Genomic DNA, 22,784 nt, shown 5'->3' on the forward strand with positions numbered 1-22,784 from the left:
TCGTAGTTAATAAGGAAGGGTTCCAGCGAGAAAGAATGATACATTTTGTTGAACTCACCACGAATCATGATCTACTAGACTTAACAAAACACCACAACATTGTTACGAAGCTACTGGAAAGGCGGGTCCCCCTAACTGCTAAGATCACAGACCAAACGAGAAGGAGAGACTAAAACTCTGCTGCCTGGAACCCTGGAGGAAATGAGAAAGGTCTGGGACGATCTCTAAAGACCCATCGTCCCCACCCACCCCACCTTGTATCGGCTTCCCCGGTGGGGGAACACGGTCAAAAGATGCACGCACGCACCCCACTGACAGCTGGCACCGACTGCATCGAGCTGCGGGTTTTAAACCCAAACTTATTTGAAAATCGCCGGCCGTATGAAAGGGGAGCTCAGTTGCAGCAGAACCCTGCCAGCCTGCCGCCTGGTTACATTTCCCCTATTCCCCAGGCTAGGAGAGGAGCCGATTACCTCACCCCCCAACCCGCCGGGGGAGGGTAACGGGGGGGGGGGGAGGGGGTGGCTCACAGGGGGAGAAGAGAAGAGAAAACAACGCATCAAACCGAAGCGGGGTCCCCCCAGCAGCGCGCCAAGGGGGCACAGGCGCCGCTCACCGCCCTTACCGGGTCCTGGGGCTGGGCTGGGCTCGCCGCGCTCCGGCTGCCGGGGTGGGACGCTCCCACGCCGGACCCGCGCGAAGTGAAGCGCTCGCTGCGGCTCGGCGGCGGCCGCGGTCCCGGGAGCGGCGGCTCCGCTTCGGGCTGCGAAGAGAGAAAGGCGACGGGCAGCGGGGCGAGCGAGGAGCGAAAGAGGAAACGAGCCGCCGGCTCCGGGCAGGGGGGCGGGGAGGGAGCGGCAGCCGCCCTGGGACCCGCGGGGAGACCGAACTTGGCAGCGGAGGGAGGCTGGGCTGGCCGGCGCGGCGCTCTCCGCGCGGTCACTGACACTGCCGCATGCGGCGCCCGCTCCGCGCTGCCGCGGCGCAAGCTCCGCGCTGGTCTCTGCCCCCGAGCCCAGCCAAGGCGCGACGGCCTATTGGCTCCAGGAGCGGACCAACTGCGGGCCGGGGGGAGGGCGCCGGGCGCCGTCGGGCCCGCCCCTCTTTGCCAGGGAGCCGCGAGGGGGCTGGCGGCCCGGGGTGTGGGCGGCGCCTCCTACAGCAGGAGCCGGTTGGTTTCTCCCTCCGCGCTGCTGTGCCTGGCAGGGCAGGAAGTAACGAGAAGTCCGGCAAAGTGGCGCGCGCGGCGGGTAGGTGCGCAGACAGTTGCCCCCGGCCGCCACGCGCCCAGCCCTCTTCACACGCACTTACCCCCAACCCCCTTTTCCTAGGCGTTCTGGGCTACGGGGCGGGGGGAACCGAAACAAAGCCACGTGACCTATGCAGTCACTCAGAAAGAACCGCAAGTCTTACATTTCGGATCCTTCGGAGTAGTCACAAAGTGCTCACGAGCAGAAAATTATTGTGTCATTGTGACCGAGTTTGAATAAAGGACAAACGGGAGAAAGTTGTTAATGGCTCCCAAACAATGTGCAACAGAAAAGGACGCTAGGTTTCTGGAATAAGTCCTTGGTTATGAGTTATTTCCTCAGCTCTATCCTCTGTCTTCTCTGTGACATATGAGCATGGGAGCTTTGTATTCACTGTGCACATGTTACTAGGACACTTGAATCCTGCATCAGATCAGTAGGTAAGCATAGCTAGTCCCATTGTATGCACTTAAGTGCCACTCTGAGCACCCTATTACAAGATCTTATTGCCCTATTAAAGTATCTGCATTTTGAAAATTGGACCTATTGGGTGTATTTTGCCTACTTCAACATTTTTTAAATGACATACCTGCATTAACTGCATCCTTAATACTCTCATATAATGGTGCAGTGCAATACACAAACCACAGTGCTTTAACTGCTTTTGTATCTCACCTTTATTTTGATTTTTCTCTTCTGCTTCATTTTATTTCTATAGTGGGAAGAGAGAAAAGTTGAGAGTAAATTAAACTCATCTGTCTCCTTCAAAGTATATATTGAATTTGATTAAGCATCAGACTACAGAAGTAGGTTCATAGTGTTTAAACCAAATGATTAATGCAAATTAAAATATTTGTATGTGAGAGATGCAGTGCACAGTTATTTCTACTCCAGAAACATCTCCTGTAATTACCTGTACTTCAGTAACAGTATTAAGACTCCTGTTAATGAATGTGATAGTACTACCTGCCCTCCTATCTTTAGGAATGACTAACTCAGGATATTAACAGGATACGTACCTTTTAAATGACTCACTTCACATTAGAGCCATTTGCCTGCCACTGGCGAGCTTTTAGTAGCACCAGGCTTGGCTGTAATTTAGCAGGGTGTTCATACAAACTCTGGTTTTGATTATGGCTTTAAACATTATGCTTAAGGAACTGCTTTTAACAATACCAGAAAAGAAAGAATGAAACTTATGGCCAGGATTAGCGTATTCAGCCATTTCCCCTGTTTGCCTAATAAGCCCCATCACAGTTCTCGCAACTAATAGAGCTGGCTATTCATGTACTGACTGAGGGGGTCAGTCGGTAAGGGCCTCTTTGTAGATGGCTCATTGCCCTGGAGTTTTCAGTCCCAATGACTTCAGTGGAAGTACTTCTGAGAGCCAGGAAAGCAGGATTTGGCCCTTACTTGGTGCATTAGGAAAAAGCCCTATGAGTCTGATCCTGTTCCTCCCATAGTCAATGAGAATGGAAGCAACCCTTTGAACTTTAGAAAGAAGACTAAGGATTTACTATTTAATCTGATCTTGTAGTCTTTACTCAAACGGTACAATTGAGCACTATAGCACCAATCCTGCAAATTATTCTGCAAAGGGAGGCTGCTAGTGGCAGGGAGTTTGTGATCAGGAGAGCATCCCTATGCCAGAAGGCCAGGGGCTCCCTGGTATCTAGCAGAGAGTTTCTGTTGGCCTGACCAGCTCTGTGTACCCCAACTCCCTGTTGTTATATCTGTCTCTAAAAGGTGCCATGTAATAGGTCATTGGAAGACTATTAACTCAGTGATCATTATATTCTTGGGTGATGTATGTATGAGTCAATCCACAAAGGTTTGTACGGATATACTGGAATTATGGCTAACGTGTTTAAACCAGACATGTCAAGGAGAGCTGATAACCAGTTTTTTTCCAGACAAAGGAATGTCGTTCTGTTGACCAAAGGCAATAAAACCACATTTGCATGCCAGGCTAACAAAGCCATCAGAAGAGCAAGTGGGAGAAAAGTGATCACTTAATCTCAATGAGGAATGGAGACTGCACCCCCAGGAAGTCTTCCTCACTCTTGAAGCAGAGTTAATGAACTTTGTAGTCCAGTAAATCTTTGAAAAGTATCTCTCTCAAAGAGAGGGGTACAGAACCCCTAAGTGATCTTTCACCTAAGAAGATAAGGAAAACCAGCGCCTTGGCCTCTATGGGGATCCTGACTAAAAAGTAATCAGCCACAGCTGGAAAACAAAGATTGGTGAGGAAACTACCTTGAACAAAGAGTGTAACTTGCTAGAGTTAAGTGTTAGTTTTAGAAGTATAATTTTACTTTTGTGTGTAATCATTTCTGTCCTAGTCTTAGTCTCTAAGGTGCCACAAGTACTCCTGTTCTTTTTGCGGATACAGACTAACATGGCTGCTCCTCTGAAACCCATTTCTGTCCTATCTTTTTGACCACATAAATTTGTTTTACTTTTTAATCTAAACTAAGCCATGCTGTGACTGAACTGAACTGATTGTTCACTCCAGTCAAGATAACAAGCTGCTAATTCTGTCTCTTTAAAGGAGCAGCACATTTAATTAGGAGAAGGCTGGACACTTCAGGGAGGCAGTTTTGTGTAAATTTGGGACTGGGGGATGTTGGTGCAAACAGAAACTGGGCGGTGGAAGCCAGTAGGTGACCTGCAAGCGTGTCTGCTGGATGGTGGTGTCCAGGCTGTGAGCCACAGCAGCGTAGCATTTAAGGCACCCAGAGTTGCAGAACAGGCGGCGACAACCCATCACTGGTCTGGGTTGAACCCCAAAACCTATGTGGAGGGGGCACCTGCATGGAATAGCTTGTAGGATCAGAGCCTAAGTCATTTCATGTGACGTGTGTAGGGCAGTTAGATAAAGTAGCACCTACATAAATCAATGTCTTAAAATGAATAACGTGGCAACTGAAGAAACCTTGTAATTATTTTTTTCATCCTTCTTTAATCTTGCTTTTGCAAATCTCTTGCCAAAAGTCACTTGAGGGGATTTCAAATGAATTACAGTAATAAAGTCAGAAGCATTTGTCTTTAATGGCAGTGTTTTGGGAAATCTAAGGCCAGTTTGTCTACACAGAACTGTTTTCTTCCAAAAGCTGGCCGCATGTCTGTAAGTTACCAAAAGGACAGATATCTGTTGCTGTCAGATGCTGATGTTGCCTATGGCACTTCAGCACCTCGGTGCTCTCATGCTCTGCAATGCCAGCTGGGGCACAGAAAGCAAACACACCGGAGAAATGCTAGCTACACAAGTTGCTATCAGCTACAGTACGGACAATTCGTGTCCCTTCAACAGAAAGAACTAGTATCTTGTTTACCATTGAAACAAATGCGTATTTCTTTTTTCCAATTGTCTGCGTTACAGGTCTGAAAAGTTATCTATGTCCTCCTGCCCAAGCAAGACTGCTCCCTGCAGTATTTTCTAGTGTGCTGTCCAGTCCAGCTTTAAATGACCTAGCAGAAAGGGGCTTCTGCTACTTCCCTTTAGAGTCTCTCTCTCTCTCGTTTTAAATACATAGAGAGCAAGCAAGTAAAATGTGCATGTGACAGAAAACAAACTGCACATTTTTTTAAAATGCAGTTGAGTGTGCTCTTCTTTTCCTACCCTCCCATTACTCGCTCTGCGTGTGACTGTACTGATAACACAAGATTGATGTTTATTACAAAACTATAACAAGCAGTGGCAATACCCTGTCACTGCATGATTGCTCTTTTTTCTGTTAGCAGACAACTGTCTGGGTGGTGCCTCTCTCCCCTGGCAAGGAAGAGTGAATTCTAAGAGCCGTCACGGTATTGTGGTGATTGGAAACAAGCCTGAAAATGCCAGATGTGAGTCTGCACAGCTGGACAGATTAAAAAAAATGTGCACTTCAGTTTCTATGGTGGTTGCCCCTGGGGTACCACGGTGTCTATGTGTGACTAAGCATATGAACAGCAAAAGCCATAATGCGTATTTAAATATAGAAACATGTATTTTGTATCCTTTTTTAGGCCAAAGAAAGGACTAAAGCAGCATAAAGGAAACTTGGCTTCACAAAATGATTTTTCTTAGAGTACAAAAAAAACCTAGGTCTGAATAAAGCTGACAAAGGCAAGGAAATTCTAGATTAAAAACGCACTTTCATTTTTAATTCCTCTGCCTGCTTATTGCATGGATCTCCAAGCTGATTTTATAGAGCACATATGCTTCAATAAATACAGGAGGCACAAAAGTTAGTTCATGTTTTCAGATAAGATTTGGTATGAAGCTTTCTGGGATTGAATATAGGAAAATCCTGTAAAACTGATTACACCCTATTTCCCTCTGAATTTTTGTTGTGTATAGGATTAGATTTAGTAGTTTTACAAACACACTATGTCACTTTGTTTGCCAGAATTTGTCATAAAAAACCAAAACCACTAGATAGCATTTTAGCTATGCCCATAAAAAGTCCTATTAAAATGAACTGGATGTCATGCTAGTCAGAGTCTGCATACACTACCCTTAGTTACATACATCTCATTTCAGGTTTCAGAGTAGCAGCCATGTTAGTCTGTATTCGCAAAAAGAAAAGGAGGACTTGTGGCACCTTGGAGACTAACAAATTTATTTGAGCAGAAGCTTTCGTGAGCTACAAGTACTCCTTTTCTTTTTGCAAATACATCTCATTGTTGCAACTCCAGTCGAGTGCCACTCACCAGACTGCTGTGGGGGGATCTAACCACTGGATCCGGTGAGCTTTAAGCCTCTGGCATCTAAACAGAGTTCATGCGCTGCTCCTCGCTGGGGATCTCTGGGCACACAGTAGGGGAGCACCCCCTCCTGAGAGCTGAAACCTCACAGACCAGCTGCCCAGTCCCTGGGCTAGTACTGACCCCTTCCACGCCCCATAGCTTAAACACACTCTCTCCCAGAACTCCAGCTACCTGGGTGTCCTGGGTCCAGAAGTTAGCTGTCAGGAGGCCGGGTCATAGGCCATCAGGCCTAGTGGTCAGAATGGGAGTCAGGCCTAGTGCTCAAAGTCCAAATGCCAGAGGTCGAGACAGGACCAGAACCAGAAAGTAGGGCCGAAGGTCAGAATCAGAAAGCCAAGGATCAAGACAGAGTTAGAGCTGGAGTCAGGAATCAGAGCGGAGGGTCAGAACCATATTACCAGAAGCAAGGGAAGGCAGGAGCAGGGCTGGTTCTGAGGCAGGACCAAGGCTGGGACAAAATGGGAACAAGGCTGGGAACAAACAGGAACTGGGTTGGAGCTGTGGAGGAGCAGAGCAGAACAGGGCTTGGTGAGAGACAAGCACAGGGAGGCAGAGAGTCCAGGGGCATGTGTGTTAAGCAGCCAGCAAGCTAGGGCTGCTGCTGAGTTTGAGAACTCGCCTGCTAGCTTCCTGAGACAATCTGGGAGGAAGAAAAGGAGTACTTGTGGCACCTTAGTCTCTAAGGTGCCACAAGTACTCCTTTTCTTTTTGCGAATACAGACTAACACAGCTGCTACTCTGAAATCTGGGAGGGTGGTCTGTCAGGCAGCCCAGCTGGCTCATTAGGGTGTGAGAAGTACTGAGCAGAGGCAGCTGCAGGGCCTTACTCCTGACATTAACTCTTCAAGGGTGTGACAGACTGTACAGGATTCTAAGCCACCAGTGCTCTTTAATATTATAAGAAATACACCAATATATACAAAAATAATAAATCCTACATGCATTTCCCTACCTCAGTTTACTCACCACTCCAAAGTATTCTTTGGGCTGGGCTCAGAGTTCTCCAGGCCATTCATGGTCTTTCTGCAACAGCACTTGTCTTTTCAATCCTGGAGCTCCCTGTTAGGGAGCTTATTCCTTCACCCACTTACTTCCCTGGTCCTTCTCACATGAACAGAGATCAACAATACCTGAAGTCCAAAGGTGCAAACAATTTGATGTTTATTGGGGTGGACTTCCAGCAAGCATGACTCCAGTTGCCTTCCTTAGTGTCCCCCTTCCCAGCTCTGACACCACAGAGCCTTACACCTGTGTCCCTGTTCCCATTCCTGCCCTTAGCCAAACATGATTCCAGTTTCCCCATTCCCTGTTCCCCTTTAGCAAAACATTATTCCAATTTCCCCACCCCACTCACTTCCTGATTGACTGCAGACTATATAGTGAAACTTGGGTTCTGCTTAGTTATACCTTAACCAATCATTTTCCTGAAATTTAACTAACCAATCCTAACATATTTTAACATGATTATTTAACCAATTATATCCCACCACCTTAATTAGTTTGCACCCAGCAAAATTAATTATACAGCGGACAGAAACAATCACAGAACCAGACAGAGATTATACAGACAAACAATAGCAAAGTGGGAACTATAATGACAAAACAATACAGAAGTGAGGATTTCACATCCCAGCTATTGATAAGTGAGTTCTTGCCAGACAGGATGCTATCAAACTAAGTTTCCTTTTACATTTTCTAGGCACTTCCCTTTCTCTGGAGGTGATAGGCATTATCAGGACAGGATTGTATTTCTAACAGCCCAATAGTGCCTTATTTCAATGTGACTAGATTGGAATATGAGGATGTGACTGTTTGCTTCCCAGCTTAGGGCTGCCTCTGCTGCTTAGCCAAAGGCCTTAGCCTAAGAACAGGGCCTCAGACTGTCTCAGTAAGAGAAGGCTCTTACACTGGCAGACAGTGATTTTGATTCTCTCTTTTATACCGCTATAACTAGCCAAGTGATAAGAATACACCTAAATTCTTAGAGTATAGGCCTTTACAGACAGGCCTGAATATCTATATCCTAACACTCCCTTTGCTTTTTCTGAGCTTTGTTAGTCCTGCAGCTAAACCAGCCCCCCTCAAAAGCATACAACCTCTTTAGCATACCTTTTGACTAGTCAGAGTACTGTAAAGGTTAACTACAGTCCATTGTATCTAGTCTGGGAAGGATGTGCTTAACGTCTTGACAGTTACAATGGATAGAGAGAAGCATTCCGTGGAACAGCAATTTTCATAAGAACAACTTCATACTATCTTCCCAAATTCACAAGATTCCCCAGAATGTCACACTGCTCTTGCAGTTGGATCGGTACAGGTGGACCCTTTCCCCTATGCAGATTGACGTGAAGGGTCTGCCTGCATGGATCTAATTGCAGTGTGCAGGCCCTAGTATGTACCATCTTGGAAATTCTGCCCTGCTGTTTCCAGATCAAGTAGCAGATTTTTCAAAATACACACGTAATGCATATCCATTTATACCCAAGAATAACTCTTGGGCCTGCAGGATGGAATGGGGAGAAAGCTAAATATCTACATGCAATAGTTACTTTTCATTTGTGCCATGATCTCGTCTTAAATACAGATGACTTGACAATTTCAATGTATGTTCAACATACCAAGACAAATTTTGTAGGGAAGGGTTGAAAAAACTTGTGATGACCACTGATCAGGAAACAGAATTTTCATCCAGTGGGAAACCGACATTTTGAAATTTCTTTCCGTTTCAAATCATAACAGAAAATTGAAATATTTCATGGGATGAGAAGGTTCTAAATGACCAGCACTGTTTCAAATTGACATTATGAAACAAAACTTTTCATTCTGATCCTTTCAATCAGAAAATTGAAAATTTCTCCCCTGCAGAATTTTGACAAAAGCCACATTTGCACATAGGAAAAATTTTAGTGCAAAATATTTCAGCCAGCTCTACTTGCAATATATGGTCCATGCAATGAGCTCATGCAGAGGCACTGGGCAAAGGTTCACTTTTTTGTAGAGGAGAGATGTCCTTCAGAAATGACTTCCCCTTCCCCAAGGCCACATGTCACTGACTTTCTCTTTACCTAACAGAGGCTCTCAGTACAACTTTGAATGTTATCCACAGGAATAACTCAAAATGTACCCTCTTCTTGTGGAATGAGCCTCTGCAAGGCTCCCGGAGATGCAGCTAGCCCAGGGAGCTAGGGAAACGGACTAGATCAGGGAAGCAGTGTGATCTAGTGGATAGGGCACTGAACTAGGAGGCAGCAAACTCCCGGTTGAGATTGAACATAAGGCATACATTTGTAATTATGAGAGTAATTACCCATTGGAACAATTTACCAAGGGTCGTCGTGGCTCCTCCATCAATGACAACTATTAAATCAACATTGGCTGTTTTTCTAAAAGATAGGCTCTAGGAATTATGTTGGGGAAGTTCGATGGCCTGTGTTATGCAGGAGGTCAGACTAGATGATCACAATGGTCCCTTCTGGCATTGGAATCTATCAGACCTCGGTTTTATTCCCAGCTCAGCCACTGATCTGGTGAGCAACCTGGGGCAAGTAATTCAGTTGCTCTCTCTGCACCTCTTTCTGCCCCCACCACTTTCTCCTCTCTTGTCTATTTTGACTGTAAGTGCTACTAAATCAAAATAATACATCCCCACATAGACTTTGCAAACTTTATTTTTAAAAAATCATTTCGAGCAATGCAAGATTTCCAAACAGGCCAAAGTACTTCCAGAACAGTAGTGGCAAAAAATACAAACTTGACTCCTATTGTGAGGGGTTTTGTTTGTTTAAGTTTCAGAGTAACAGCTGTGTTAGTCTGTATTCGCAAAAAGAAAAGGAGGACTTGTGGCACCTTAGAGACTAACCAATTTATTTGAGCATGAGCTTTCATGAGCTACAGCTCATACATCCGATGAAGTGAGCTGTAGCTCACGAAAGCTCATGCTCAAATAAATTGGTTAGTCTCTAAGGTGCCACAAGTCCTCCTTTTCTTTTTGTTTTAAGTGTTACACTCAACCTGTATATCAGGTTTCTGCCCAGGAAAGACTGCCTCCAGTCCAAAACAGAGGGCTTGCTGCTCTTGTGAAATCTTGCAGCGTTTTTGTTTTGTTTTTTTAAAGGTCAATGAATTTTACAAGAACAGTGACAGGGAATTTGGAACCCTTTCCACATGACGATCTGGGCCCCAATCCTGCAGGTTGCCTTTGCAGGTGAGGTCCTGTGCCTGTATGAAGCCCCACTGGAGCTCTGTGTAGGGGAAGGGGGCTGCTCGTATGGAGTTTCTTGGAAGATCAGGGTCTACAGCTCAATTCTGCAACTGGATACTCATCTGGATCATTACTGACTACAATTGGGCTCTGCACGGGACCAGTTACTTATTGTAATGGATTGTGGGACTGGAGCCTAAAGTGTGGGCTGCTTTATTATACCTAAACCAACATATAATATTTTTAAGAAGTCAGATTAAATTCTGCCCAAGCATGGCAGCTATGGAGAGCTCTTGTCTTGCTCCTGTTGGTAATTAAGGAAATTAAAATCACAGATGAGGATATTAAAAATACTAATTACAAATATTTTAAATAAAGACAAAAAAGTTAGTAATTTTTAAAAGGATGTTTATTGCAGAAAAGACTATTTAAGTAAGATGTTAAAAATAACTCAGCACATTGTTGGCATTTAGCAAATACTACAGGATAATCATTAAATTAGGATTATGATTAAAATGTTTAAATATGATTTGACTTCATTGCAGTGGGAGCAGAGGGTTGGGAGCAGTCCCCTTGTCACAGTAGCAAGGCCTCAGTTCTGCAAACTGCCAAGTTCTCTGGCTCCAATCCAGCAAAGCACGAAGAACATGCTTAGCTTCAAGCACATGAATAGTCTCATTTAAGTCTTTACTAGGAAGAAAGGTAACACCAGGTGAGAATAAACCTAACACAAGATACCTAACATGAGGTACAATCCCAGTGAAGACAAGATAGTTGTAGTTTTAACTTGAGTTCGCAGGTTAGTGTAAATGCTAGACTCCCCCATAATCTTTATTTTAAGCCACTTGCATGTATAAAAACATTGTCTTCACTAGGATTGTGCCACATATAAACTAGCATGAGGCAAGAACATGCCTTTTTCCTCTAGCCCAATGAGATTAGTGGTGTGTTTAAAATTAAGCTAATGCTTAAGTGCTTTGCTGGATTTGGACCAGCTTGTAGGACTGAACCCTAAATCAGACACAGAAGCTACTTCATAGGCTAAGGCCACCTAGTGCTGCCCAGGCTGTCTGCGTAGCTTGCCAGTTTTCCTAGCGCGACCTAGTAGTAGCAGGAGAGGAAGGCAGTACGGAGACTGTTTATTAGAGCTAGGCAGGGACCAGATTTTCTGATGTGTGAGAAATTCCAGGATTTCAAAATGGAACAAAACCAAAACATTTCAAGAGTTCCCATGAAATGAAAGCCTGAAAATAAACAAACAAACTGAAATCTTGATCCAGCTTAATCAAAACGTTACATTTCAGTAAAAAGCAAAACATTTTGTTCCAAACTTCAAACTTAATGGTTTTAAGAATATACATAAAAATTATATAAAAACCCAATAATTTAGTTTCAAAAGGTTGTTTTGAAACAAAACAAAATTAAAATGTTCTGAAAATCTTGAAACAGGATGTTCTGACATCAAAATACTTCATTTCAGTTTTTTTTCCTAAATGAAATTTCATCAAAATGCAACACTTTCTGAATGTTCTGATTTTCCATCTCAGAATCATTTTGATGAAGAATTTCTGACTTGCTCTACTGACCATGTCGGGGAACCTGAGGAGGTGCGTGCACCAGAGGCATTTGGCACCTGGGAAGGTAAGAAATAGAGAGCTCAATGGCTGGCCTTGCAGGGAATGGGGAAGACAGGGATAGCAACAAGTGGCAGGCTTCGCAGGTGTAGGTCTTTGGGGCACACACATGCTTTGCCAGGCTGTGATTAGCTTCACTGATTCAGCAGGCCAGCTGCAGCTTCTATTCACCACACTGGACTTGGTGGGTGAGCAGGAAGGTTAGTGATGCAGTGGTGCCAGAATGCTGTTCTGGGACTATTAAGCAGAAGCAATGTTGTAACTGAGCCAAAAGGGGGCCTGGTCCCAGTACTCTGTCATCCTGGAGTGCTGGGGGATGCACTCACCCACGAGGAGCAGCACGTTGCGGGCTTGGCCTCACAACACTCCAAAGTGAGGAGTAGTACCCACTGCAGCCAGAAGAGGTACATGGTGACCTCGCACCATCCGTAGCACAGTGCCCTTCCAAGCAGGACAGGGGGCTTGGTGGATCCTTCGCACTGATGCAGTGTCACGGCAAGGTTGTAGGCAGCCACACCTAGCAGTCAGAGCCAGAGTCCACAGTCATGATCCGATGAAGTGAGCTGTAGCTCACGAAAGCTTATGCTCAAATAAATTGGTTAGTCTCTAAGGTGCCACTAGTACTCCTTTTAGTCATGAAACAGGAGTCAAGAGTCAGCTGGAGCAGGAAAGCTGGAAAGCAGGAGGATTTCAGAAGCAGGAGACAAACTGGTGATCAGAACTATGAGTCAGGAACCAGAATCAGGCCAGGTCAGGATACCAAGAAGCCAATTTCTTACTCTTGGGGGTTAGGAAGGAACTTTGCCTGGGGGCAGGTTAACCCATAACTAGCTATTGCAGGATTTCATGGACCTTTCTCAAGCATATGGTACTGGCCATCGTTACAGACAGGATACTGGACTAAAGGGCACTGGGGGCTCATTTCTCAGGCCAATTCTTATGTTTATGAAAGCAGTATAAAACATTAACTGACAGAGACAAAGCCTTGCAAACAGGACCATTCCTAGTATTCCGGGGTGCAGTGTCACCCTCTTTCTTATCAGATGTAGTTCAAACCAGGCAGAAAGAATAGGATTTAAAAACACAAAACAACCAACAATAACATGAGAAAAAATCAGACAAAACGTGTCACTGCCTGCATTCCTGCATTCCCATCAGCATCCCACCAGTGTTCTGGCAAGACACCTAAATGAAGCAGGCACAAAACAGTGGGTGTAGTTTCTGCTGATATGCCCCACAGTGTTTGAGGCAAACATTACAAACCGCATATTTATTTTTGTCCCAACAGCACTACAAATGCCCACAGTCTTAAATGCAAATCCTGCTAGATTCTTAACATTATCAGTGATACCAGGTGTCCTATTTTATATAAAATAACATCCAAACAAGTTAGAGAAGTCCCTATCCAGTTCTTTGTGTGTCTGTATTTTGTTATCTCTGTCTGATTTAGACCGTAAGCTCCTTTGGGCAACGTCTAGGTTTCCCTTCTGTTTGTGCATGCTGGCAGAGAGTAATAAATAATAATAAAGGGCACCAGATGAGTTTCTGGATATTTGAAAGTGCTTGTCTCCATTACTTTTGTTATATAAACTGTTGGACTTCAATCTTTGTATCTTCTTAATTAAATTTAGGTTTTAATATCAGCTGCAACAAGTCTCAAATACAAAGGAGAACTTGTTGTTATCCCTGCATAGGAAAGTTCACAAGAAGACGATCACTGAATGCAGTTTTGGTTTGGATTCATTTGAGGGATCGGCAGCGTGTTGCTATGGAAGATAAGATTTATTTGAAACTGAAAGAGGAGCCCTAGGTAAATGAAGTGCCATACCAGGTACTCAAACCCTAGGTACAAAGCAGGGATTCCACATTTTGTCTGATGTCTTTGGGTTTTATTCCACCCCTTTCTACTTTGTCTATCATTTCCTCCTATAATTGGGGTTGCCAGCTTTCCCCCCCTCTCCCCACCACCTAGCCCACTGCCTTTGTCACAGCAGGACAGCACTTTGTTCGAACAGTAGTTGCACAGTATCTCCACTCCAAGCTGCGTCTCCTTGGCTGGAGAGGCCTCCCCAATAATATGATTTCCCTGTATTACCATTAAAACAAAAATCAAGAGGACAGATCATTAATATTCCAAAGAGTAAAGAATTCAGGACGTGCCATTTGTTTTAGTAAATCTCAAAGACTGCAGTGGAGCTGGATTCTGATCTCATAGCACTTTTATACTGGTGTAACTCCACTGAGTGACTCCTGATTCATAACTGTATATGTCAGATCTCTATCAGGGTCTTAATGTGCCCCTTAGCAGGACTAAGCCAACTTGAGCTAACAACTCAGCCCCTGGAATTATTCTAAGGCCTGATCTACACTGTGGGGGGGAGGGAAGGGAGATGGATCGATTTAAGATACACAACTTCAGCTACAAGACAAGGAGTACTTGTGGCACCTTAGAGACTAACCAATTTATATGAGCATAAAATTGACAGATAGTTCTACTGACTTCCACAGGAGTAGTCACAAACTTAAAGTTAAGTGCTTTGCTGAATCAGGGTTCTTGATGGTTTATATACATAAACACATCCAATCGATTGGATGTTTTTCTAAAAGATATGCTCTAGTTCAAACAGGAATTAATTCAGGGAAGACCTATGGCCTGTTTTATGCAGGAGGTCAGACTAGATTTCCATAGTAGTCCCTTCTGGTTTTATAATCCATTAATCTATGACTAATTATTTTGCATTCTACATTTTAAGCCTTTGCACATATTACTGCATCCCACATTTGTGCCTTGGCAGGTTGAGAGGTATGCTTAGCAGACAGGCATCTACATTTAAAAGTGAAGTACACAGAACAGAGTACTATATATGATGCTCAGTACTATATACAATTTCAATATTTATATAGAATATTGTTACATTGTGTGTTACAGCATTGTTACAAGATGGAACTTTGCAGCATTTGTGAAAACAAGCTTACTTTTAATATCAGTTCACTGTATGATTTAAAATAAAATATTTTAAGTGTTGCTGTGGTCAGAATAGTGACTAAAATGACACTGGGATTCCATATTTACCCTCTTATAATTACATCACGAACAAAGTTGCTCAATTTATGTATCAAGACATGATTTTTGTTTTAACTGCCAGTCCTTCATACTTCACTTGGGATTTGAATGTCACAAGTTCTCTGCCTCATACAGCCACACTGCTACTAAAAGTTTGGCAATCTGCACTTACCCACTAACTCCTTTGATGTGTGTGGCAGAATAGAATGTAGCTCACTTTCCTTTACCGTATTGACTCTGCAAGAATAACCAAAGTAAAAGATTTGTTCATCCTGATCCTGAAAGCAGCTCCATGTGATTGGACCCTTAAGCTTTGATGGAGCCCCATTCACTTCAGTGGCATCATGTGGGCATAAAGGTCTACCCAGGTGGGATAACTTTCAGGACCTGAGTCTTTGTCAGTAAAATAAGCAGCTCTGACTCATGTGCACATCAGAGGGAGCAAATATATTGTGTGAGAGAGAGAGAGAGAGAGAGAGAGAGTTTTACACACATGCTTTCCTGACTACAGCTGCACTTTAAAAGAAATACATTCCTTATTGAACAAGCAAAACTGCGCCCTGCTCACTGATGGAGTGATTTCAGCCTCATTCTATGTCTTGGTGCCAGCATCCTTCAAAATTCCACATAAAACCTTAGGACAAAGAAGACAGATTGCACTGTCTGCAGTGAGGTAAAGTGAGTGTGTGAAGATGAATATCCCTCTGACTTCTTTCCCAACAAGAGCCCTGCAACCCTCTCCTCACTCCTGTTCCTCTTCTCTCTCTCCGCCATCAAAATGAGATCTCTAGTCTCTCCCTAGCTTTTCTGTCACATGCTGGAAGCAGGTGTCCTCAAGCCACGTCACAGCCATGGTCCTTCTCTGATCACCCCACCACCATCTCACCCTTGATCTGAATTACTGCTGTGTGTGAGACTGTTACTAGTTAGAGTCCTGAGGATTCAGGAACTGGCAGCAGGTAAGAGGTGCAGAACTTTGTGAGGACAGGCCAGGAATTACCTCATCCTGGAGCCTTCATCCAGTCTTCAGCATCTAGTGTCCTGAAATAATACCTCTCCTTTTAGAAATTGCTACCAAGGGGGCTGGGAGTGTTGCTGTGTGGAGAGCCACATGTTCTATTTTAAACAGCATCCTTTCATTCATTTTGGTGATGGGCATGGTCACGTATCGCTTCTTACCAATAGGGACATTACACATGTTGGGCAAGAGGGGAAACAAACTGTACCACAACAGGCTGTGACACAGTACAAAAATAATTTGTGCTTCAGGAAAACGAACAGAGACTTTAGTCAAAGAAACCTGCAGTACCAGCACTACATTTTGTGAGGGCAAAGCGATGTGTGAGATCCAGTTCTGACTTACAATCTCTGTTGTTGGATACCTACAACAATCCCACTGGCCACCTCTGGCCTACCTCTTACCATCACCACCACTTCTTGGAGAGGTTTAGTGGCTTCTAGTGACTAGAGCTGGTCTGAACACGCCACAAAGACACGTTGGTTTTGACAACTTTTTCACCTGCAAGGTTTTGTGAGTGCCTGGTTCTCTACAGTCTTAGTGGTTAGGGCAATAGCCTGGGGTGTATAAAACCCAGGTTTGCATCCCTGCTCTGCCTGATTGATCTAAAATGAAAAGGTCTATGCTAAATCAGACAGAATAGGGCCTAAAACCTGGGTTTCCCAATCCCAGGCTAGTGCACTAGCCAGTGGGATAGACAGACACCCCCCTCCAAACAATTCCATTCTTGTAGAACCAGTTAAAAGGCTCTGGTTTTGTCACAATGTGAAATGAAACTAACTTTCAAAATCTCAGAAGTTGCTGCAAAACAGAATTGGCATCCTCCGGTCAGATCTATGAGCAACCCCCTATTACCAGCAAGACCATGGGAAGAGAAGTGAAGAGATGAAGTCAAAGATAAAGTTTATGAGCCAGAAAGGGCAGTTAGAGAACTCTTCTTCTCTCACGGCCAGCATGCTAAGGTCAGGTGGGACCTGCAGGATCAGGCTAATGTGTTGTGGGAGTCCTGGAAGAGGGTCTGCACCTTAGGCCTATACTATATAGTTTCATAGATTGTACAAGCCTAAGGCTGCCACAGAATTAAGTAATGGTCTAGTCGATCTGCTTACATCAGTGGTAACAGCATCCAGTAAAGGATAAAGAGCAACTGTAAAGCATTCTGACAACAGAAGAGGAATATTTACTTCAGTTAGGCACTGAGATTTCAAATGGCTCACAAGGGATTTTGAAAGGACATCAGAGCAGAAAATGCTGGGCATGAAATGTGTAATATTAAAGAAAAAAATCACTTCCTTTTCACTCTGAAATATCGGCATGTGCAGACTTTCCACTTTACATTAGTTATATACATTAGTGTCCATAAAAGCCAGTGGGAAAAGCTGCCGAGAGCATCCATGGCTCTGAATAATTAATTGCCAACACTATAAAAAACTGTAAAATGATGAAACTTAGAAAAATCCAATTTTAGGATAATTATAGAACAAGTTGGGGGAACACTTGGACCCAGGACAAATCTATTACTAGGACAGTTCGGCACAATGGGGCAAATTCATCCCTGGCATAACTCCGTTGGTTTCAACAGAGCTGCTCCAGGGATAGGTTAAGCCCAATCAGAGAAAGCAGACCCTTCAGTTAGATTGATGTAGTGAGTAGAGAGCTAAAATAGCATATCTTGTTATAGAAAATGTGAAAGAATTGAGTGAAGTTATTCCATCATGGCATTTATGCCCCAGGTGTAAATACTGAGTGATATTTTCTTTAACACCATGTTCTAACAGCAATTTAATTCTCAACTCACCCTTTCTTATCCCATGTCCTGTGTTACCAACTCCCAATTTCATTGCAAATCTCATAATATTTGGTGTTTTTCTTAAAACTTCAGCTGCTAGAACAAAGTTACTACCTGAGAATCTCAGCTTTAATTAAAAAATAAAATGTAAGTTTCCCACACTTAGCCCACACTGTTGCAGTCAAAAGCTTGAAAAATATGAACCCTAAATGGTCCAACATGAGAAGGCAAACAAGAAATTAAAAATGATTTTTTAAAAATCTCATGATTTTTAAGCCAAGATCAGTATTGTGGTTTTGGGGGTGGGGGGGTGTGGAGAGGCTGATATATTTGGCAATATACTGCATGCCTAATTTAAACCATAAGCTCACCAAAGGAGGGACCTGTAATTTTATTTGAATACAAAGTGCCATGCACATCTATGGTTCAGTATAGATCACAAATTAGTTGCATATGTAACATTTTCTGTGTATGTATGTACCATATGATTCATAGATAATTACACCAGGAGGGAACACTGTGATCATCTAGTCTGACCTGGATAACACAAGCCATAGAACTTCCCCAAAATAATTCCTAGAGCAGATATTTTAGAAAAACACCCAATCGTGATTTCAAAAGTGTCAGTGATGGAGAATCCACCATGACCCTGGGTAAATTGTTCCAATGGTTAATTATCCTCACTGTTAAAAATTTATCCCTTATTTCCAGTTTGAATTTGTCTAACTTCAATTTCCAGCCATTCAATCATGTTATACCTTTCTCAGCAAGACTGTAGAGCCCATTATCAAATATTTGTTCTCCATGTAGATACTTAAAGACTGTAATCAAGTCACCTCTTAAGCTAAATAGACAGAGCTCTTTGGGTATGTCTACACTGCAATTAGACACACGCAGATGACCTGTTTGAGCTGACTCAGGCTCATGGGTCTTGGGCTAAGGGGCTATTTAATTGCAGTGTAAACATTCAGGTTTGGGGTACACCCTGAGTTCTGGGACTCTCCCAACTTGCAGGGCCCTAGAGCCTGGGCTCCAGCATGAATCCAACCATCTACACTTCAATTAAACAGCCCCTTAGCCTGAGCGCTGCAAGCCTGAGTTAGCTGGCACAGGCCAGCCCCGAGTTTTTAATTGCAGTGTAGACATACCCTTTGAGTCTAGCACTATAGGACATGATTTCTAGTCCTTTAATCATTTCTATGGCTCTTCTCTGAACCCTCTCCAATTTATCAATATTCTTTGTGAATTGTGGACACTAGAACTGGACACAGTATCCCAGCAGCAGTTCCACCAGTGCCAAATACAGAAGTAAAATAATCCCTCTATTTCTACTTGAGATTCCCATTTATGCATCCAAGGATCACATTGGGAGCTCACGTTCAGCCAGTTATCCACCCTGACTCCCAAATCTTTGCACAATGATTACTGGAGGTTTGGGATGTTGGAAAGAGAAAAGCACACTGTAATAAAATTGCCATAGAATCCAGAGGTGGGTAGAATTGTGGAAAATGGCCCTAAAATTGTAAACCTGCTCTGATGGACTGGGATGTATGTGGTCTGGCCTACTAGTCAGAGCAGGAGTCAGATCTAGAGGGAGGAGCAGGCATCCAGGTTGGGAAACAAAGCCCAGGATCAGCACAGAGTCAACTGCCAGTTACCAGAGCCAAGGGTAAAGCCAGAGTCAAAACCAGGAATCAATGCTGAGGGTCAGAGTTCAGGTGAGACACCAAATTCCTGAGCCAAGGATCAAGCCAGACTCAGGGTCTGGTAACTGATGACTGGAACATAAGAACAGCCATACTGGGTCAGACCGAAAGGTCCATCAAGCCCTCTGTCCTGTCCTCTGACAGTGGCCAATGGCAGGTACCCCAAAGGTAATGAACAGACAGGTTATCATCAAGTGATCCATGCCCTGTCACCCAATCCCAGCTTCTGGCAAACAGAGGCTAGAGACACCATTCCTGCCCATCCTGGCTAACAGCCATTTATGGACCTATCTTCCATGAATCTATCTAGCTCCCTTTTGAACTCCATTATAGTATTGGCCTTCACAACACCCTCTGGCAAGGAGTTCCAGAGGTTGACAGTGCATTGCGTGAAAAAAATATTTTCTTGTGTTTGTTTTAAACCTGCTACCTATTAATTTCATTTGGTGGCCCCTTGTTCTTGTATTATGAGAAGGAGTAAATAACACTTCCTTATTTACTTTCTCAAAACCACTCATGATTTTGTAGACCTCTATCATATCCCCCCTTAGTTGCCTCTTTTCCAAGCTGAAAAGTCCCAGTCTTATTAATCTCTCCTCATACCCCTATAGAAGCCTTTCTATACCCCAGTCATTTTTGTTGCCCTTTTCTGAACTTTTTCCAATTCCAATATATCTTTTTTGAGATGGGGCGACCACATCTGCATGCAGTATTCAAGATGTGGGTGTACCATGGATTTATATTGAGGCAATATGATATCTTCTGTCTTATTATTTATCCCTTTCTTGATTATTCCCAACATTCTGTTAGCTTTTTTGGCTGCTGGTGCACATTGAGTGGATGATTTCAGAGAACTATCCACAATGACTCCAAGTTCTCTTTCCTGAGTGGTAACAGCTAATTTAGACCCCATCATTGTATATGTATAGTTAAGATTATGTTTTCCAATGTGCATTACTTTGCATTTATCAACATTAAATTTCATCTGCCATTTTGTTGCCCAGTAACCCAGTTTTGTGAGATCCTTTTGTAGCTCTTCGCAGTCTGCCTGGGACTTAACTATCTTGAGTAGTTTTGTATCATCTGCAAATTTTGCCACCTCACTGTTTACCCCTTTTTCCAGATCATTTATGAATATGTTAAATAGGACTGGGCCCAGTACAGATCCCTGGGGGACACCACTATTTACCTCTCTCCATTCTGAAAACTGACCATTTATTCCTACCCTTTGTTTCCTATCTTTTAACCAGTTACCAATCCATGAGAGCGCCTTCCCTCTTATCCCATAACTGCTTATTTTGCTTAAGAGCCTTTGGTGAGCGATTTTGTTAAAGGCTTTCTGAAAATCTAAATACACTATATCCACCGGATCCCCTTGGTCTGCATGCTTGTTGAACCCCTCAAAGAATTCTAATAGATTGGTGAGGCATGATTTCCCTTTACATAAACCATGTTGACTATTTCCCAACAAATAGGAGAGGCAAGGATCAGGAGCATGGTAGGAACAGGAGCGAAGGCAGTGGTGAAGCAGGAGTCAAGCAGGAATCAGGAACAGAGTTGGGTGCAGGAGGCAGGCACAGGCACAATGCATCCACAACAGGAAATCACCATGTTGCTCAGACAAACTTCCTGTGCCTCCTTCTGGCTTAAACAGAGTAGTTGGACCAATCGGTGAAGTCAGGTGATCCTCCAGTCAGGGCTTCCATGAATCATAGAATCATAGAATATCAGGGTTGGAAGGGACCCCAGAAGGTCATCTAGTCCAACCCCCTGCTCGAAGCAGGACCAATTCCCAGTTAAATCATCCCAGCCAGGGCTTTGTCAAGCCTGACCTTAAAAACCTCTAAGGAAGGAGATTCTACCACCTCCCTAAGTAACGCATTCCAGTGTTTCACCACCCTCTTAGTGAAAAAGTTTTTCCTAATATCCAATCTAAACCTCCCCCGTTGCAACTTGAGACCATTACTCCTCGTTCTGCCATCTGCTACCATTGAGAACAGTCTAGAGCCATCCTCTTTGGAACCCCCTTTCAGGTAGTTGAAAGCAGCTATCAAATCCCCCCTCATTCTTCTCTTCTGCAGACTAAACAATCCCAGCTCCCTCAGCCTCTCCTCATAAGTCATGTGCTCTAGACCCCTAATCATTTTTGTTGCCCTTCGCTGGACTCTCTCCAATTTATCCACATCCTTCTTGTAGTGTGGGGCCCAAAACTGGACACACTACTCCAGATGAGGCCTCACCAGTGTCGAATAGAGGGGAACGATCACGTCCCTCGATCTGCTCGCTATGCCCCTACTTATACATCCCAAAATGCCATTGGCCTTCTTGGCAACAAGGGCACACTGCTGACTCATATCCAGCTTCTCGTCCACTGTCACCCCTAGGTCCTTTTCCGCAGAACTGCTGCCTAGCCATTCGGTCCCTAGTCTGTAGCGGTGCATTGGATTCTTCCATCCTAAGTGCAGGACCCTGCACTTATCCTTATTGAACCTCATCAGATTTCTTTTGGCCCAATCCTCCAATTTGTCTAGGTCCTTCTGTATCCTATCCCTCCCCTCCAGCGTATCTACCACTCCTTCCAGTTTAGTATCATCCGCAAATTTGCTGAGAGTGCAATCCACACCATCCTCCAGATCATTTATGAAGATATTGAACAAAACCGGCCCCAGGACCGACCCCTGGGGCACTCCACTTGACACCGGCTGCCAACTAGACATGGAGCCATTGAGCCCGACAATCTAGCCAGCTTTCTACCCACCTTATAGTGCATTCATCCAGCCCATACTTCCTTAACTTGCTGACAAGAATACTGTGGGAGACCGTGTCAAAAGCTTTGCTAAAGTCAAGAAACAATACATCCACTGCTTTCCCTTCATCCACAGAACCAGTAATCTCATCATAAAAGGCGATTAGATTAGTCAGGCATGACCTTCCCTTGGTGAATCCATGCTGACTGTTCCTGATCACTTTCCTCTCATGTAAGTGCTTCAGGATTGATTCTTTGAGGACCTGCTCCATGATTTTTCCAGGGACTGAGGTGAGGCTGACTGGCCTGTAGTTCCCAGGATCCTCCTTCTTCCCTTTTTTAAAGATTGGCACTACATTAGCCTTTTTCCAGTCATCCGGGACTTCCCCCGTTCGCCACGAGTTTTCAAAGATAATGGCCAAGGGCTCTGCAATCACAGCCGCCAATTCCTTCAGCACTCTCGGATGCAACTCGTCCGGCCCCATGGACTTGTGCACGTCCAGCTTTTCTAAATAGTCCCTAACCACCTCTATCTCCACAGAGGGCTGGCCATCTCTTCCCCATTTTGTGATGAGTGGTGCCTTGGCTGAGGCTATAACCCTACTAGCTTCTCAGCCCACCATG

The 22,784-nt window shown here is 44.1% G+C and overlaps 1 protein-coding gene and 1 long non-coding RNA gene across 5 annotated transcripts in view; one reads left to right on the forward strand and one right to left on the reverse strand.

Annotated features, from left to right (window-relative positions):
• HPCAL1 (hippocalcin like 1) overlaps positions 1-1,333 on the reverse strand; it is a 103,278-nt gene extending 101,945 nt beyond the window's left edge. The window contains exon 1 of one of the 4 annotated variants that reach the window (XM_037894064.2): positions 626-1,333. The gene's annotated coding sequence lies outside the window, so the exon portion shown is untranslated. Of the gene's footprint in view, positions 1-58; positions 176-625 lie in introns of those variants that run through there. The other 3 variants (XM_037894066.2, XM_043542259.1, XM_043542260.1) reach the window with 3 other exon arrangements.
• Positions 1,334-1,446: 113 nt separating this feature from the next.
• Positions 1,447-5,392, forward strand: LOC119565740. Its single transcript, XR_005224570.2, has 3 exons — positions 1,447-1,690; positions 3,164-3,493; positions 4,995-5,392. It is a non-coding gene; the product is annotated as an uncharacterized LOC119565740 (long non-coding RNA).
• The last annotated feature ends 17,392 nt before the right edge of the window (positions 5,393-22,784 follow it).

This window comes from Chelonia mydas, chromosome 3, assembly GCF_015237465.2.
Source record: "Chelonia mydas isolate rCheMyd1 chromosome 3, rCheMyd1.pri.v2, whole genome shotgun sequence".
NCBI lineage: Eukaryota > Metazoa > Chordata > Testudines > Cheloniidae > Chelonia > Chelonia mydas.